This window comes from Schistocerca serialis, chromosome 12 (genome assembly GCF_023864345.2).
Source record: "Schistocerca serialis cubense isolate TAMUIC-IGC-003099 chromosome 12, iqSchSeri2.2, whole genome shotgun sequence".
Taxonomy (NCBI): Eukaryota; Metazoa; Arthropoda; class Insecta; order Orthoptera; family Acrididae; genus Schistocerca; species Schistocerca serialis.
In genome coordinates, this window is record NC_064649.1 from 17,378,098 (window position 1) to 17,397,841 (window position 19,744).

The window sequence follows — 19,744 nt, forward strand, 5'->3', positions numbered from 1 at the left end:
CCGTAGCAACAGCGCCACTCCGGACTGAAGCACCTAGAAGCGCTCGGCCACAGCGGCTGGCTTTAAAAATCGGTCCGAGGTGTTGTAAATTATGAGAGAAGCAGGAGTAAGCTATGGGAAACGAGTATAATATATCATTATACATAAGAACCGAGAAGGAGCTATAAGACTGGCAGAACAAGAACGAAGAGCTCAGATTAACGGTGTCAGACAGGGATGTAGCCTTTCGCCCCCTTCTGTTGAATATATACATCGAAGAAGCACTGACGGAAATAAAACTTGAAGAGTGGGATTAAAATTCAAAGGCTGGTCCCTGCGGAGGTTCGAGTCCTCCCTCCGGCATGGGTGTGTGTTTGTACTTAGGATAACTTAAGTTAAGTAGTGTGTAAGCTTGGGAACTGATGACCTTAGCAGTTAAGTCCCATAGGATTGCACACACATTTGAACATTTTTTACAATTCAAAGTGAAAGCATATGAATGATGAGGTTCACTGGCGACATTGTTGTCCTCAGTGAAAGTCGAAGAATTGCTGAACCGTCGAACGTAATGGACAGTCTAATGAGTAAGAGAATAAACCGAAAAAGATGCAAGCATTGACGAGTAGCAGAATAAGATTAGCGATAAACTTAGCATAAAAACTGAGGACCACGAAGTTGACGAATGAAGGAATTCTGTTAGCTTGTGATCAAAATAACATATGAAGGGCGAAGCAAGGAGGACATAGAAGGCAGACAAACACAGGCAAACAGGGAACTCCTGGTCAAGAGAAGTCTACTGGTATCAAGCATTAATCTGAGGAAGAAATTTCTACGTTTGGAGCACAGCTTTGTATGATAGTGGAACATGGACTGTGGGACAACCGGAACAGAAGAGAATCTAAGTGTCTGAGACGTGGTGCTATAGACGAATGTTGTAAATTAGGTGGACTGATAAGGTAAGTTTTCCGCAGGATAGACGAGGAAACGTATATGTGGAAAATAGTGACAACAAGGAGGGAAGAACGAACAGAATAACATCACATGTCTTAAGAGATCAGGAAATAACTTCCAGGGTACTAGAGAGAGCTGTAGAGAGTAAAAACTGTGGAATACAGCCAGCAAATAACTGAGGACGTGTGTCCCAAGTGCTACTCTGCGATGGAGAGGTGAAGAAGTAGTAACGGACAGCATCGAACCAGTCAGAAAACTTATGAAACAATCCGAGATCGTTAAACACATTTTCATTAATTACATTGAAGCACCAATGAAACTGGTATAGGCATGCGTATTCAAATAGAAAGCTATGTAAACAGGGTCAGAGTACGGCGTAGCAGTCTGCAACCCCTATATAAGACAACAGGTGGTTGGTGCAGTTGGTAGATCGCCTACTGCTGCTACAACGGCAGGTTATCAAGATTTAACTGCGTCTGAACGTGGTGTTATAGTCTGGCGCACGAGCGATGCGACACAGCATCTCCGAGGTAGCGATCAAGTGGAAATTTTCCCGTACCACCATTTCACCAGCGTACCGTGAATACCAAATCTGCGACGTCGCAGTGGCTGGAAAAAGATCCTCCAAGAACGGGACCAACGACGACTGAAGAGAATCGTTCAACGTGACAGTAGTCCAAATCTTCCGGAAATTGGTGCAGATTTCAATGCTGCTCCCCTACATCATCGATATTACTGGTGTACCCTTGATGACTGCACGACACAAAGCCTTACACCTCGCCTGGGCCCGCCAACACCGACATTGGACTGTTGATGACTGGAAACATGTTGCCTGGTCGGACGAGTCTCGTTTCAGATGGTATCGAGCGGATGGAGTGTATGGGTATGGAGACAACCGCATGAATCCATGGACCCTGCATGTCAGCAGGGGACTGTTCAAGCTGGTGAAGGCTGTATAATGCTGTGAGGCGTGTGCCATTGGAGTGATATCGGACCCCGATACGTCTAGATACGACTCTGGAGGCTGTACCCGTGGTCTAGGAGTAGCGTCTTTGATTCATAATCAACACGTCTTCGATCCCGGGTTCGATCCCCACCACTGCCTAAATTTTGATAAATAATCAGCATTGGCGGGCGAAGACTTCCGGCATAAGAAGTCAGCCTCATTCTGCCAACGGCCTTGTCAAAGAGGGCGGAGGAGCGGATAGAGGTTCAGGGCACTCTCTTGTCCTAGGGGTGGGAAATTGCCCCTAAAGGCGGAAGAATCAGCAATGATCAACCACATGAGGATGCAGAAGGCAATGGAAACCACTGCATTAAAGACACGTAACGTGTATCCACAGGACATGTGGCCTGTAATTGAAGAAGTGTCATGATGATCTCTCCATTGGCAAAAGATTCCGGAATAGTCCCCCATTCGGATCTCCGGGAGGGGACTGCCAAGGGGAGGTTACCATGAGAAAAAGATTGAATAATCAACGAAAGGATAACTTTCTACGAGTCGGGGCGTGGAATGTCAGAAGCATGAACGTGGTAGGGAAACTAGAAAATCTGAAAAGGGAAATGCAAAGGCTCAATCTAGATATAGTAGTGGTCAGTGAAGTGGAAGGAAGACAGGGATTTCTGGTCAGATGAGTATCGGGTAATATCAACAGCTGCAGAAAATGGTATAACGGGTGTAGGATTCGTTATGAATAGGAAGGTAGGGCAGAGGGTGTGTTACTGTGAACAGTTCAGTGACCGGGTTGTTCAAATCAGAATCGACAGCAGACCAACACCGACAACGATAGTTCAGGTATACATGCCGACGTCGCAAGCTGAAGATGAACAGATAGAGAAAGTGTATGAGGATATTGAAAGGGTAATGCAGTATGTAAAGGGGGACGAAAATCTAATAGTCATGGGAGACTCGAATGCAGTTGCAGGGGAGGGAGTAGAAGAAAAAGTTACAGGAGAATATGGGGTTGGGACAAGGAATGAAAGAGGAGAAAGACTAATTGAGTTCTGTAACAAGTTTCAGCTAGTAATAGCGAATACCCTGTTCAAGAATCACAAGAGGAGGAGGTATACTTGGAAAAGGCCGGGAGATACGGGAAGATTTCAATTAGATTACGTCATGGTCAGACAGAGATTCCGAAATCAGATACTGGACTGTAAGGCGTACCCAGGAGCAGATATAGACTCAGATCAAAATATAGTAGTGATGAAGAGTAGGCTGAAGTTCAAGACATTAGTCAGGAAGAATCAATACGCAAAGAAGTGGGATACGAAAGTACTAAGGAATGACGAGATACGTTTGAAGTTCTATAACGCTATAGATACAGCAATAAGGAATAGCGCAGTAGGCAGTACAGTTGAAGAGGAATGGACATCGCTAAAAAGGGCAATCACAGAAGTTGGGAAGGAAAACATAGGTACAAAGAAGGTAGCTGCGAAGAAACCGTGGGTAACAGAAGAAATACTTCAATTGATTGATGAAAGGAGGAAGTACAAACATGTTCCGGGAAAATCAGGAATACAGAAATACAAGTCGCTGAGGAATGAAATAAATAGGAAGTGCAGGGAAGCTAAGACGAAATGGCTGCAGGAAAAATGTGAAGACATTGAAAAAGATATGATTGTCGGAAGGACAGACTCAGCATACAGGAAAGTCAAAACAACCTTTGATGACATTAAAAGCAACGGTGGTAACATTAAGAGTGCAACGGGAATTCCACTGTTAAATGCAGATAGGTGGAAAGAATACATTGAAAGCCTCTATGAGGGTGAAGATTTGTCTGATGTGATAGAAGAAGAAACAGGAGTCGATTTAGAAGAGATAGGGGATCCAGTATTAGAATCGGAATTTAAAAGAGCTTTGGAGGACTTACGGTCAAATAAGGCAGAAGGGATAGATAACATTCCATCAGAATTTCTAAAATCATTGGGGGAAGTGGCAACAAAACGACTATTCACGTTGGTGTGTAGAATATATGAGTCTGGCGACATTCCATCTGACATTCGGAAAAGCATCATCGACACAATTCCGAAGACGGCAAGAGCTGACAAGTGCGAGAATTATCGCACAATCAGCTTAACAGCTCGTGCATCGAAGCTGCTTACAAGAATAATATACAGAAGAATGGAAAAGAAAACTGAGAATGCGCTAGGTGACGATCAGTTTGGCTTTAGGAAAAGTAAAGGGACGACAGAGGCAATTTTGACGTTACGGCTAATAATGGAAGCAAGGCTACAGAAAAATCAAGACACTTTCATAGGATTTGTCGACCTGGAAAAGGCGTTCGACAATATAAAATGGTGCAAGCTGTTCGAGATTCTGAAAAAAGTAGGGGTAAGCTATAGGGAGAGACGGGTCATACACAATATGTACAACAACCAAGAGGGAATAATAAGAGTGGACGATCAAGAACGAAGTGCTCGTATTAAGAAGGGTGTAAGACAAGGCTGTAGCCTTTCGCCCCTACTCTTCAATATGTACATCGGGGAAGCAATGATCGAAATAAAAGAAAGGTTCAGGAGTGGAATTAAAATACAAGGTGAAAGGATATCAATGATACGATTCGCTGATGACATTGCTATCCTGAGTGAAAGTGAAGAAGAATTAAATGATCTGCTGAGCGGAATGAACAGTCTCATGAGTACACAGTATGGTTTGAGAGTAAACCGGAGAAAGACGAAGGTAATGAGAAGTAGTAGAAATGAGAACAGCGAGAAACTTAACATCAGGATTGATGGTCACGAAGTCAATGAAGTTAAGGAATTCTGCTACCTAGGCAGTAAAATAACCAATGACGGACGGAGCAAGGAGGACATCAAAAGCAGACTCGCTACGGCAAAAAAGGCATTTCTGGCCAAGAGAAGTCTACTAATATCAAATACCGGCCTTAATTTGAGGAAGAAATTTCTGAGGATGGTAGTGAAACATGGACTGTGGGAAAACCGGAACAGAAGAGAATCGAAGCATTTGAGATGTGGTGCTATAGACGAATGTTGAAAATTAGGTGGACTGATAACTTAAGGAATGAGGAGGTTCTACGCGGAATCGGAGAGGAAAGGAATATGTGGAAAACACTGATAAGGAGAAGGGACAGGATGATAGGACATGTGCTAAGACATGAGGGAATGACTTCCATGGTACTAGAGGGAGCTGTAGAGGGCAAAAACTGTAGAGGAAGACAGAGATTGGAATACGTCAAGCAAATAATTGAGGACGTAGGTTGCAAGTGCTACTCTGAGATGAAGAGGTTAGCACAGGAAAGGAATTCGTGGCTGGCCGCATCAAACCAGTCAGTAGACTGATGACCAAAAAAAAAAAAACGACTCTGGTAGCTAACATGTACATAAGCACATAAGCATCCTGTCTGATCACCTGCATCCATTGATGTCCATTGTGCTTTCCGACGGACTTGGGCAATTCTAGGAGGACAATGCGACACCCCTCACGTCCAGAATTGCTACAGAATGGCTCCAGGAACACTTTTCTGAGTTTAAACACATCCACTGCCCCCCAAACTCCCCAGACATGAACATTATTGAGCATATCTGATATGCCTTGCAACGCGCTGTTCAGAAGAGATCTCCACCCCCTCATACTCTTACCGATTTATGGACAGTGCTGCAGGATTCGTGGTGTCAGTTCCTTCCAGCACTGCTACAGACATTAGCCGAGACCGTGCCACGTCGTGTTGCGGCTTTTCTGTGTACTCGCGGTATTAGACAGGTGTACCAATTTCTTTCGCGCTTTTTGTATGTGTATGTTTGTTCGTTTGTGTCTGATAAAGTTTTTTGAAGTCTGCTGTAAATTCAATATTTTATCTTCTTTCAGCTCCGTTAGAGACTATCTGATCCCTGTAATCTACATCTACGAGGTTTACCCGGAAAATACGTATAAAAGTTGAATAATGTCTTTATGTTACAAGTTTCAGTCACCGCCAGGTGGGACTACTGCTGTAATCAATCCCATCAACGCTCAGTTCGAGTCAGAGCTATCTGCGTGAAGGTGGGAGTGTGCGGCAGCTTGTTGACAGTTACCCTTTTTCATCTGCCGTCGGCATGGAGCTCTCACTGATTGAGGAACAGTGCGTCAACATCAAGTTTCTTGCAAAGCTAGGCAAGAACGGCCGTGAGATTTTTTAGTGTTTGGAACAGGTTTACGGAGACAATTCTCTGAAGGAACCAACCGTGAACAAGTGGTTAAAAAGGTTCCGGGATGGCCGAGAAGAAGTGAACGATGACCCTCGCCCAGGACGCGCGTCGACATAGAGTTCCGATGCAAATGTTGAACGAATTCGGGCTTATGTTCTTAAAGACCGTAGATTCACGGTCAGAATGATTGACGACGAGCTGTCAATCCCCAAAACAATCGTTCACGAAATCCTGACACAAAAACTTGAAATGAAGAAATTGTGTGGGAAAATCGTACCGAAGCTCTTGACGCCAGAACAGAAAGCAAAGAGGGTCGAGTGCTGTGAGGATTGGTTGGAAGCAGAGGAACGAGGGGACTTTCTCAACCGAGTCATCACTGGGGACGAGTCCTGGTTTTACGAATTCGAAGTGGAGCTCAAAGCTCAAAGCAAGGAATGGAAAGTAGCAGGAGAACCGAGAACAAAAACGTCGCGAAAATCAAGGTCCAATGTGAAGGTAATGTTGATTCATAATCAGATTAAGAGCAGCCGACCAGTTGCAAAGGATAAAGTAATCTTTACCTAGGTTTCAATAGATATAAATCTATCTTCTTCAGAAGACGGCAGTATTACATTAATATAAAGCGATATGTCCTTATCGTTTTTACAAACATCTGCCTAGTTTCATTAGTCAAATAAAACATAGCCCTGAGAACAGGGTTTGTCAGACAAACAAAATAGGTACCTATTTTATTTGTCTGACAAACCCTGTTCTCAAGGCTATGTTTTATTCTTCTGAAGAAGATAGATTTATATCTATTGAAACCTAAGTAAAGATTACTTTATCCTTTGCAACTGGTCGGCTGCTCTTAATCTGATTACGTGGAACCGTTGCTGTAGCGCAGCTATGTTTAAAGTACTTTAATGTTGATTGTTTTCTTTGATTCAAGGGGCATTGTTCACAAGGAATTTGTCCCTCCCGGCCAGAGAGTGAACGGAAATTTTTACGTTGAAGTTCTGACACGTCTCAGAGATCGTGTGGCCCGAGTTCGACCGGAGTTGGCAAAAGGGGGCAGGTCGATACTTCATCAAGACAATGCGCCCGCTCACACGTCGCAGGTTGTGCGCGAGTTTTTGGCCCGAAGCTCAATCACCGTGACAGACCACCCGCCTTATTCACCCGATTTAGCCCCGTGTGACTTCTTCAAGTTCCCGAAATGCAAAATGGTACTTCGGGGGCGGCACTTGGGAGATGTGGAAGCCATCATGGCGGAAACGACACGGCAACTGAACAACATCACAACTGAAGACTTTCAGCAATGTTATCAACAGTGCAATCGGCGTTGGCAGAAGTGTATCACGACTCAGGGCGAGTACTTTGAAGCAGACCGTATTGTAATACCTGAATAATTGTAAAATAAAGTTATTATTCAACTTTTATACGTATTTTACGGTCGATCCTCGTATACCCTGCAAACCACTGTGAAGTGGTTGTCTGTCGAGTCGGTAAACGGAAATTGCAGAGAACGGTGCGTCTGAAGTGTTGACAGGGCGGAGACGCGGCCACGTGCTCCGCGGGTAGCGGCGCCGCCCCGTGCAGGGGCAGGGCAGGGCGGCCGTGTCAGCAGGTGCTGTCGCGTCGCGGTTCGATACCCGGGCCTGGCGCCTTCCCCTCCCCCGCTTCCGCCCCCTACCTCCCTCCCCTCTCCTCCCCCCGTCGCTCCCCTCCCTCATTCGGGCCATTACGGCGCCTGGCCTCCGCAGAGCAGAGCCACTGCGGGCAACCCAGAGTTCTGTGCTTAGCTCACAGCGGTCGCCGACCCGCCACCTATTGCCAGTAGGTGACGCGCGGTCTTCTGTGGTCCAACCCAAACTCGTCGCTGTCTGGTAGCACTACGACTGCACAGGCGACCGGTTACAATAGACGATTGACCACTCGATTTTCTTTTCTTTTTTTTTTTTCGTTGAAACTTCCTGGCAGATTAAAACTGTGTGCCCGACCGAGACTCCAACTCAGGACCTTTGCCTTTCTCGGGCAAGTGCTCTAACATCTGAGCTACCGAAGCACAACTCACGCTCGGTCCTCACAGCTTTACTTCTGCCAGTATCTCCTCTCATTGTTGTTTTTTTTTCAGTTGAATGAAACAACCGAATAAACCTGCAGTCCGACTTGGAGCAGGAGAGTCACCACAGGACATTTTAATTTAAACTGTCTACGCCAGTCCTGACAAAACTCTACCATCTGGTGAGCAAGATGTAAGGCGTAATTCCCTCAGACTTCAAGAAGAATATAATAATTCCAATCCCAAAGAAAGCAGGTGTTCACTGATGTGAAAATTACCGAACTATCAGTTTAATAAGTCACAGCTGCAAAATACTATCGTGAATTCCTTACCGACGAATGGAAAAACTTGTAGAAGCCGACTTCGGGGAAGATCAGTTTGGATTCCATAGAAATGTTGAAACACGTGAGGCAAAACTGACCCTACGACTTATCTTAGAAGCTAGGTTAAGGAAAGGCAAACCTACGTTTCTAGCATTTGTAGAGAAAGCTTTTGACAATATAGACCGGGATACTCTCTTTCAAATTCTCAAGGTGGCAGGGGTAAAATACAGGGAGCGAAAGGCTATTTACAATTTGTACAGAAACCAGATGGCAGTTGTAAGAGTCGAGGGACATGAAAGGGAAGCAGAGGTTGGGAAGGGAGTGAGACAGCGTCGTAGCCTGCCCCCAATGTTATTCAATCTGTATATTGACCAACAGTAAAGGAAACAAAAGAAAAATTCGGAGTAGGTATTAAAATCCATGGAGAAGAAATAAAAAGTTTGAGGTTCGACGATGACATTCTAATTCTGTCAGAGACAGCAAAGGACTTGGAAGAGCAGTTGACCGGAATGGATAGTGTCTTGAAAGGAGGATATAAGATGAACATCAACAAAAGCAAAACGAGGATAATGGAATGTAGTCGAACTAAATCGAGGGATACTGAGGGAATTAGATTAGGAAATGAGACACATAAAGTAGTAAAGGAGTTTTGCTATTTGGGGAGCAAAATAACTGATGATGGTCGAAGAAGAGAGGATATAAAATGTAGACTGGCAATGGCAAGGAAAGCGTTTCTGAAGCAGAGAAATTTGTTAACATCGAGTATAGATTTAAGTGTCAGAAAGTCGTTTCTGAAAGTATTTGTATGGACTGTAGCCATACATGGAAGTGAAACATGGACGATAGTTTAGACAAGAAGAGAATAGAAGCTTTCGAAATGTGGTGCTACAGGAGAATGCTGAAGATTAGATGGGTAGGTCACATAACTAATGAGGAGGTATTGAATAGAATTGGGGAGAAGAAGAGTTTGTGGCACAACTTGACCAGAAGAAGAGATCGGTTGGTAGGACATGTTCTGAGGCATCAAGGGATCACCAATTTAGTACTGGAGGGCAGCGTGGAGGCTAAAAATCGTAGAGGGAGACCAAGAGATGAATACACTAAGCAGATACAGAAGGATGTAGGCTGCAGTACGTACTGGGAGATAAAGAAGCTTGCACAGGATAGAGTAGCATGGAGAGCTGCATCAAACCAGTCTCAGGACTGAAGACCACAACAACAACAGCATGCCTTTACAAATAAATTCATAAAGCTTTGTCAGCATGACCGGGGAGGATTCAGGATTCACACTCATAGCAGTGGAAGTTGAAAACCATAACAAAATATTTTTTTTACATGTAAAATTTCATCAGTTTTTTTCACTTACTACTGGCTGGATTTGCTGCTATAGGTTCATTTTTCTTTGTAAGTAAGAGAGATTCTTCGATGAATTTTGCACAGCATACAAACCATTTGCTGCTATAGGCTCATTTTTCTTTATAAGTAATAGAGACTCTTCGACGAATTTTGCACAGCTTACAAACCATATTGATAGGTGTATGAAACTCCAGAATTTTCCAAATCAGTTAAAAACTGTGGCAAGAATTGAGATAATTAAGTAGAAAATTTTAGTTTTTCCTAAACGTGAGCCGGCCACGGTGGCCGAGCGGTTCTAGGCGCTTCAGTCTGGAACCGCGCGACCGCTACGGTCGCAGGTTCGAATCCTGCCTCGGGCATGGATGTTTGTGATGACCTTAGGTTAGTTAGGTTTAACTAGTTCTAAGTTCTAGGGGACTAATGACCTCAGCAGTTGAGTCCCATAGTGCTCAGAGCCATTTGAGCCATTTTTAGTTAAGTCCCATTGTGCTCAGAGCCATTTGAACCATTTGAACCTAAACGTGAAGTTTAAAATGTAACAGCTGACTCATTTTCTCATAAATTAAATAAATTGTAGATTTTCATTTATGACTGGTATCCCAGGCGCAATGAGTAACTGACAGCCTTCAAACATTCGGCCTTACGCAATGTCGTGCGAAGCTTGTTTAATGTGACTCAATCTCTGTCGTTACAATAACTCTATAAATATATCTGAATCGTGTGTTGTGCTCAAGGACTGAGACCCCTGTTCGCCTGCAACATATCAATATGGTTTCAGAAAAGGGAAGTCTATAAACGATGCGTTAACAGAGCTCTTCCGACTGTAGAAAATTCGACAACGAAGTACGCTGTTGCGCTCATGATTGATAACGCATGCGCATTACGCAATATTCGGTGTCTTTCGATGTTCGCACTCCTCCAAGATCTCTGGGTTCCCAAATGTCTGTATAAAAGCTTTGTAGATTATTCATCCGCGCGGAGTGGCCGCGCGGTTTGAGGCGCCATGTCACGGATTGCGCGGCCCTGCCGCCGGAGGTTCGAGTCCTGCCTCAGGCATGTGTGTGTGTGTGTCTCTCTCTCTCTCTCTGTGTGTGTGTGTGTGTGTGTGTGTGTGTGTGTGTGTGTGTGTGTTGTTCTTAGCATAAGTCCGTTGAAGTTAGTTTACGCAGTGTGTAACTCTAGGGACCGATGATCTCAGCCGTTTGGCCCCTTAGAAATTCACGCGCAGTTGAACATTATATTATTGTAGTGGACGTAGCTTCCAGTGGCTTTCGGGGAAGAGAAAGGTTATCAAGGGCTCTCCTCAAGGCTCCATAAATGGTCCACCGTTCTTCGATCTTACTATTGAACCCCTATTATATCTGTTGGACGGGGCAGATGGTACCGAAGGAGTTGTTGCATTCGTAGATGGCATCCTAGGGCGAGACTTGAGGAAAAGCCGAATGATGTGCTTGCTCAGACGCAGCATTCGTGCGAGAGCAACAAATAGATTATAGCCGTTCTGAATTCCACATATATACTTCTGAAAGGAATTTATCTTGCCAAAAATCCTTCCCTGAGGCTTGACGCAATACCTCTAAAAAGCAGCACTGTTTGTGGGTACTTAAGCATTCTTCTAGAATCATCATTATCATCATCATCATTTAAGACTGATTATGCCTTTCAGCGTTCAGTCTGGAGCATAGTCCCCCTTATAAAATTCATGATCCCCTATTCAGTGCTAACATTGGTGCCTCTTCTGATGTTAAACCTATTACTTCATTCTTAACCGAATCCAGGTACCTTCTCCTTGGTCTGCCCCGACTCCTCCTATTCTCTACTGCTGAACCCATGAGTCTCTAGGGTAACCTTGCTTCTCCCATGCGTGTAACATGACCCCACCATCTAAGCCTGTTCGCCCTGACTGCTACATCTACAGAGTTCATTCCCAGTTTTTCTTTGATTTCCTCATTGTGGACACCCTTCTGCCATTGTTCCCATCTACTAGTACCTGCAATCATCCTAGCTACTTTCATATCCGTAACCTCAACCTTGTTGATAAGGTAACCTGAATCCACCCACCTTTCGCTCCCATACAACACAGTTGGTCGAAAGATTGAACGGTGCACAGATAACTTAGTCTTGGTACTGACTTCCTTCTTGCAGAAGAGAGTAGATCGTAGCTGAGCGCTCACTGCATTAGCTTTGCTACACTTCGCTTCCAGTTCTTTCACTATGTTGCCATCCTGTGAGAATATGCATCCTAAGGACTTCCTCCTATTTGGCACTCAATCCGTTTATATCTCTTTCCCACTGACATTACTTTTGTTTTGGAGATGCTAATCTTCATACCATAGTCCTGACATTTCTGATCTAGCTCTGAAATATTACTTTGCAAACTTTCAATCGAATCTGCCATCACAACTAAGTCATCGGCATATGCAAGACTGCTTATTTTGTGTTCACATATCTTAATCTCACCCAGCCAGTCTATTGTTTTCTAGAAGAGAAAAGAAATTTTCTAGAACACGTAAAATCTGTTACTCAAGAATGTGGTCAACATTATGTATAAGATTCTCCACGCTGGTACGGCTGACTATAAATTACCGTTGCATGTGGTGCGATCATATCACGAAACCATATTCAATTCCATTGTTCGCTCCGCTGCCAGCTTTGTTGCTAAGTTCTCTTTGTATCTACTGTTTGTGGCTATTTGTATTATAGTATTCATTTCTTTTTTTTGTAATTGCCGGCCAGGGTGGCCGAGCGGCTCTAGTCGCTACAGTCCAGAACCGCGCTGTTGCTATGGTCGCAGGTTCGAATCCTGCCTCCGGCATGGATGTCTGTGATGTGTTTAGGTTAGTTAGGTTTAACTAGTTCTAAGTTCTAGGGGACTGATGACCTTAGAAGTTAAGTCCCATAGTGTTCAGAGCCATTTGAACCATTTGTGTTTTTTGGTAATTGTCTGTATCTAATGGTACTATGTTTAGTCTGTGGAGCATGTATCTAAGTGCTGCCTGCTTTTGAGAATTGCGGTGTTGTGGATGTCTCATACATAATTGTGCCTGTTGCTGTCGGTTTTCGGTATATGTCAAATGTCTGTTTGTTGTTTTGAATCCTTATGTAACTTACAGACCAATTTCATAAAGAAAACGCTGTTTTCAACCTAAAAGACTCAAATAAATGTACAAATGTGTACCTTCAATTTACAGAATAGCACAGAAGTTGCTTTGTAAATAAAAGCGAAACGCGTCTGATGTAATTCTTTTTAATCACAATGCAGTCAGCTAAAGACAGATAATTATAATAACAGATGTTTTCTAGAAAGTTTACATTAGTTACTTTATCCGTCTTTGTATTGCGATTTTTATCCGTCAGTGTAAATTATGTAGCAGCGACTCCATAAGTGTGGTGGGTTCCGGTATGAGGAAAAGATGTGGAAGTAGGAGAAGAAAGCAGGCATTTTCCTGGGCTAATAAGTAAAGCTTTTCCTTCACCGGTCTGCGTCCGTCTGCTTCCGAGAACTGCCGTTCTGCGAGAAGGATTGTCTGAGAAAGGAGCCACCGAGAGCGGAGGAGAACTTGGGGGAGTCTGGGGGGCAAATATTTGCTCTGCGCGCCGCCGACGCTGGTAGAAGGATTCTGCTGGGGCTCGGAGCAGCAAGTAGCAGGTAGCAGGGCCCGGCCGGCTCTCTGCTGTCTCCACGCAGACCACTGCAGGGCAGCTACCGGGACGGCCCTCATATTGTCCTTCCAATTACTCACACTCTCCTCTGTGAGAGTAGGCTGTTTAAATTTTATCTTTTCTCTGTAGTGTGTGTGTGTGTGTGTGTGTGTGTGTGTGTGTGTGTGTGTGTGTGTGTGGGTGGGTGGGTGGGTGGGTGGGTGTGGGTGGGTGTTGGGGGGGAGAGGACGGTAGGGGCTTCGATGGGGAGCAGTCGGCAGAAGAGAAGACGTGGCAAACTGATTGCCAAGAGAGAGTTCCTCTCCTGAAATACGGAATCTCGACACGTTAAGACTCTTATCGATATCAGTATTGGCGAGACATCTGTCCTGGGAATTCCAAGACCTTGTTTTAATGTAAAGTTTTGAGTTTGATTTTTTGTGTAGTTTCAGATTTGCTACTCTAATTTACCATTTATTTTATTAATTCTGCGGTTATAGTAACACCAACGTCTACCCTACTGGCCATTAAAATTGCTACCCCACGAAGATGACGTGCTACAGACGCGAAATTTAACCGACAGGAAGAAGATGCTGTGCTATGCAAATGATTAGATTTCCAGAGGATTTACACAAGTTTGGAACCTGAGGCAACACATACAACATGCTGACATGAGAAAAGTTTCCAACCCATTTCTCATACACAAACAGCAGTTGACCGGCGTTGCCTGGTGAAACGTTGTTGTGATGCCTCGTGTAAAGAGGAGAAACGCGTACCATCACGTTTCCGACTTTGACAAAGGTCGGATTGTAGTCTGTCGCGATTGCGATTTATCGTATCGCGAAATTGCTGCTCGCGTTGGTCTAGATCCAATGACTGTTAGCATAATATGAAATCGGTGGGTTCAAGAGGGTAATACGGAACGCCGTGCTGGATCCCAACGGCCTCGTATCACTAGCAGTCGAGATGACACGCATCTTATCCGCATGGCTGTAACGGATCGTGCAGCCACGTCTCGATCCCTGAGTCAACAGATGGGGACATTTGCAAGAAAACAACCATCTCCAAGAACAGTTCGACGTCGTTTGCAGCAGCATGGACTATCAGCTCGGAGACCGTGGCTGCGGTTATCGTTGACGCTGCATCACAGACAGGAGCGCCTGCGATGGTGTACTCAACGACGAACCTGGGTGCACGAATGGCAAAACTTCATGTTTCGGATAAATCCAGGTTCTGTTTACAGCATCATGATGGTCGCATCCGTGTTTGGTGACATCGCGGTGAACGCACATTGGCAGCGTGTATTCGTCATCGCCATACTGGCGTATCACCCGGCGTGATGGTATGGGGTGCCATTGATTGCACGTCTCGGTCACCTCTTGTTCGCATTGACGGCACTTTGAACAGTGGACGTTACATTTCAGATGTGTTACTACCCGTGGCTTTACCCTTGATTCGATCCCTGAGAAACCCTACATTTCAGCAGGATAATGCCTGACCGCATGTTGCAAGTCATGTACGGGCCTTTCTGGATACAGAAAATGTTCGACTGCTGCCCTGGCCAGCACATTCTCCAGATCTCTCACCAATTGAAAACGTCTGGTCAACGGTGGCCGAGCAACTGGCTCGTCACAATACGCCAGTCACTGCTCTTGATGAACTGTGGTATCGTGCTGAAGGTGCACGGGCATCTGTACCTGCACACGCCATCCAAGCTCTGTTTGACTCAATACCCAGGCGTATCAAGGCCGTTACAACCGCCAGACGTTGTTGTTCTGGGTACTGATTTCTCAGGATCTATGCACCCAAATTGCGTGAAAATGTAATTATGTGTCAGTTCAAGTATGATATATTTGTCCAATGAATACGCGTTTATCATCTGCTTTTCTTCTTGGTGCAGCAATTTTAATGGCTAGTAGTGCACGTATATTTTACGCAAACCACCATACGGTGCGTGGTGGAGGGTATCCTGTATCACTGCTATTCATTTCCTTTCCTGCTCTACTCCCAAGCAGAGCGAGGGAGAAACGACTGTAACATGCATACGTATGAGCTGTAACTTCTCGTGTCTTATCTTCGTGGTCCTTTGGTGCGCTGTAAGTATCGCTTGGCAATCAGCTTCAAATGCCGGTTCTCTTAATGTTGTGTTTCTCGAAAGGAACGTCGCCTTCCCTCCAGGGGCTCCCATTTGAGTTCCCGAAGCATCTCCGTCACACATAAGAGCCTACGGAATATCAGACCAGCTGTGTGGCTGGATTGAAGAGTTTTTAGCAAACAGAACACAGCATGTTGTTATCAAAGGAGAGACGTCTACAGACGTTAAACTAACCTCTGGCGTGCCACAGGGGAGTGTTATGGGACCATTGCTTTTCACAATATATATAAATGACCTAGTAGATAGTGTCGGAAGTCCCATGCGGCTTTTCGCGGATGATGCTGTAGTATACAGAGAAGTTGCAGCATTTGAAAATTGTAGCGAAATGCAGGAAGATCTGCAGCGGATAGGCACTTGGTGCAGGGAGTGGCAACTCACCTTTAACATAGACAAATGTAATGTATTGCGAATACATAGAAAGAAGGATCCTTTATTGTATGATTATATGATAGCGGAACAAACAGTGGTAGCAGTTACTTCTGTAAAATATCTGGGAGTATGCAAACGGAACGATTTGAAGTGGAATGATCATATAAAATTAATTGTTAGTAAGGCGGGTACCAGGTTGAGATTCATTGGGAGAGTCCTTAGAAAATGTAGTCCATCAACAAAGGAGGTGGCTTACAAAACACTCGTTCGACCTATACTTGAGTATTGCTCATCAGTGTGGGATCCGTACCAGATCGGGTTGACGGAGGAGATAGAGAATATCCAAAGAAGAGCGGCGCGTTTCGTCACAGGGTTATTTGGTAACCGTGATAGCGTTACGAAGATGTTTAATAAACTCAAGTGGCAGACTCTGCAAGAGAGGCGCTCTGCATCGCGGTGTAGTTTGCTCGCCAGGTTTCGAGAGGATGCGTTTCTGGATGAGGTATCGAATATATTGCTTCCCGCTACTTATACCTCCAGAGGAGATCACGAATGTAAAATTAGGGAGATTAGAGCGCGGACGGAGGCTTTCAGACAGTCGTTCTTCCCGCGAACCATACGCGACTGGAACAGGAAAGGGAGGTGATGACAGTGGCACGTAAAGTGCCCTCCGCCACACACCGTTGGTTGGCTTGCGGAGTATAAATGTAGATGTAGATGTAGACGTGTTTTTCGAACCTTCCGGTAACAAATCAAACAGTCCGCTTCTGATTTTTTTTGGGTTTTGGATTGTTTGGGGGAAGAGACCAAACAGCGAGGTCATCGGTCTCATCGGATTAGGGAAGGACGGGGAAGGAAGTCGGCCGTGCCCTTTCAAAGGAACCATTCCAGCACTTGCCTGGAGCAATTTAGGGAAATCACGGAAAACCTAAATCAGGATGGCCAGACGCGGGATTGAACCGTCGTCCTCCCGAATGCGACTCCAGTGTGCTAACCACTACGCCACCTCACTCGGTTCCGCTTCTGAATTGCTTCGGTGTCTTCCTTCAGTTCGACCTGGTACGGGTCCCAAACACTAGAGCAGTACTCATGAACAGGTCGCACCAGCGTTCAGTATGCGGTCTCCTTTACAGGTGAACCACTCTTGCCTAAAATTATGCCAATAATCCGAAGTTGACCATCTGCCTTCCCTACCACTGTTATCGCGTGCTCGTTCTACCTCTCATCTGTTTTCAGCGTTACGTCCAGATACACTACTCGCCACTAACAGAACTCGATGAAGTACATTTGGACTCTGCTCCATCATTGAAGACTATTTGGCTGCCAAATTGTGGTCCCCACAAAGTAAGCCACTGAAAAAATCCATGATATGGTACTGCAAGGCCGATGAATAAAATTTCCTGAGATTTCTGAGACTGTAGACACCTCAACTGAACGAGTATACAGTATCCTGCATGGATGATTGGCTATGAAGAAGCTGTGTGCGAGGTGGGTGCCACAATTGCACATAATCGACCGAAGGCGCATCCAGCACATTTTAACACAGTGTCTGGCGACGTTAATGGCAGTCCGCAAGATTTTTTTCGTCCTTTTATGAATGTTGATGAAACCCGGACCCATCATTAGATACCAGAATCAAAATGGCAGTCAAACAGTGCACAATGTCGGGTGAAAGTACACGGAAGGAGGAAAAGACCATTTTGTCACCTGGTCAGGTGAAGGGTAGCCAATGAATAATCCTCGTGGATTACTTGGAACAAGGCCGAACCATAACTGGAACCTACTAGGCTTCACTGTTGGATCGTTCAAAATTTGTGTTGGTTGTAAGAAGAGCAAGCGCTCTGTCGCCAGACTAATGCACTATCCCACACTTCAGTTTTACCTCGTCTATCGTTACATTTCGTTGCATTGCATTGCATTGAATCCGTTCCTCATCCACCATCCTTACCGGCTAGCCACCAAGTGACTCCTTCCTAAATGTTTCAAATGGCTCTGAGCCCTATGGGACTCAATATCTGAGGTCATCAGTCCCCTAGAACTTAGAATTACTTAAACCTAACTACCCTAAGGACATCACACAAATCCGTGCCCGAGGCAGGATTCGAACCCGCGACCGTAGTGGTCGCGCGGTTGCAGACTGTAGCGCCTAGAACCGCTCGGCCACACCTGCCAGCCGACTCCTTCCTGTTCCCTAAACTTTCGCCTCGTGGGAAGAAAGTGTCATCAAATGAGGAAGCCACAGTTGCAGTCAGTGGGTATTTTGCAGAGTTTGACGAAACTATTTTTTCTATGATATGAAAGAGATAGAGGATCGCTGGACCAAGTGCATACCCCTCAAAGGAGGCTGAGTCGAGAATTAAGGCGAGTTGTTTACGAAGCAAACATTTCTCTTGCCTTTTCACCCGACTTATCAAACCACCCTCGTGCTGCTATTATTCCATCGCCATCTCTGTGTCACCAGATGCCTTACACCGTTTCTCAGACGTCCACTTTACTTCCTGCTCTATTGCCACGGAATATTCGGCGAAGGCGTCCTGCAGAGTCCATAAATCGAGCGAAATTATAGTGCGCGACCGTAAACGAGCACATTCCGGTCCACGGAACGCCAGACTCGCTGGAGTCGCGCAATAAAACGCGGCTGTTGCACCTGTGAGTGCAACGTGGGACCTGACGACTGAGCGCTCCTATCTGTAGAAACGCCAGGGGCAAGAAACAGGGGATCTAGTCTGCTGATGCCTTATAGCCCGTTTCCGTCTCAATAATGTCGAACTCTATGCTGAGCAAGCGCGTTCAAGACTGTCTGCCCCGGGTATGGAACAATTTCTGCCACCGACATTAGCTTCCAGAATTCACTGTTGGGGAAAAAAAAGTTTTCATTCAAACAGCATCAAATTTTGAATGTATACTTTCCTGGCCCATACTGTGTGATGAAAGCTATCGGTTTCCAGCCAAGTGGTAATACTGAGATCGCGCGACATTCCGACGAGTATAGTGCTCAACGCCTTCCGGCGAAGTAGGTGGCAGGTATAACATGCAGTAGCAGTGAGATGGAAACCCGAGAGCTTTTCATCAGCATTAAAGTAGTCCCGAGCTTGTCGAAAATCGTACAGCGAAGTTACTGACGAAAATTTGGTTTACTCTATGTACTTCTGTTTACTGGGGTCCAGCAATCGATCGCAAATTACTTTGTTATTCAACTGTCAGTCTGTCTGTGTGTCCGACTGTTACAAACCCTTCTTCTCAGCTACGGGCAGACGTATCAAATTAAAATCTATGCTGTTTAACATGTAGTAAAGTCATCAGAAGATCAAAACCATTTGCAAAACGATTTAGATCAGATATCTGTATGGTACGTAATTTGGCAGTTATTCTAAGCAATAAAAAGTGTGAGGTCATCCACATGAGTGCTAAAAGTAATCCGTTAAAATTCGGTTACACGAATAATCAGTCAAATCTAAAGGCCGTAAATTCTTCAACTAAATACGTTGTTGTTGTTGTGGTCTTCAGTCCAGAGACTGGTTTGATGCAGCTCTCCATGCTAATCTATCCTCTGGAAGCTTCTTCATCTCCCAGGACTTACTGCAACCTACATCCTTCTGAATCTGCTTAGTGTATTCATCTCTCGGTCTCGCTCTACGATTTTTAACCTCCACGCTGCCCTCCAATGATAAATATGTGATCCCTTGATGCCTCAGAACGTATCCTACCAACCGGTCCCTTCTTCTTGTCAAGTTGTGCCACAAACTCCTCCCCAATACCTCCTCATTAGTTATGTGATCTACC

The 19,744-nt window shown here is 45.0% G+C and overlaps 1 protein-coding gene across 3 annotated transcripts in view; it reads right to left on the bottom strand.

Moving 5' to 3' along the window:
• The window catches only part of LOC126428105 (uncharacterized), an 857,744-nt gene that overhangs the window by 484,090 nt on the left and 353,910 nt on the right, over positions 1-19,744 (bottom strand). The gene's annotated exons all lie outside the window — the stretch shown is intronic.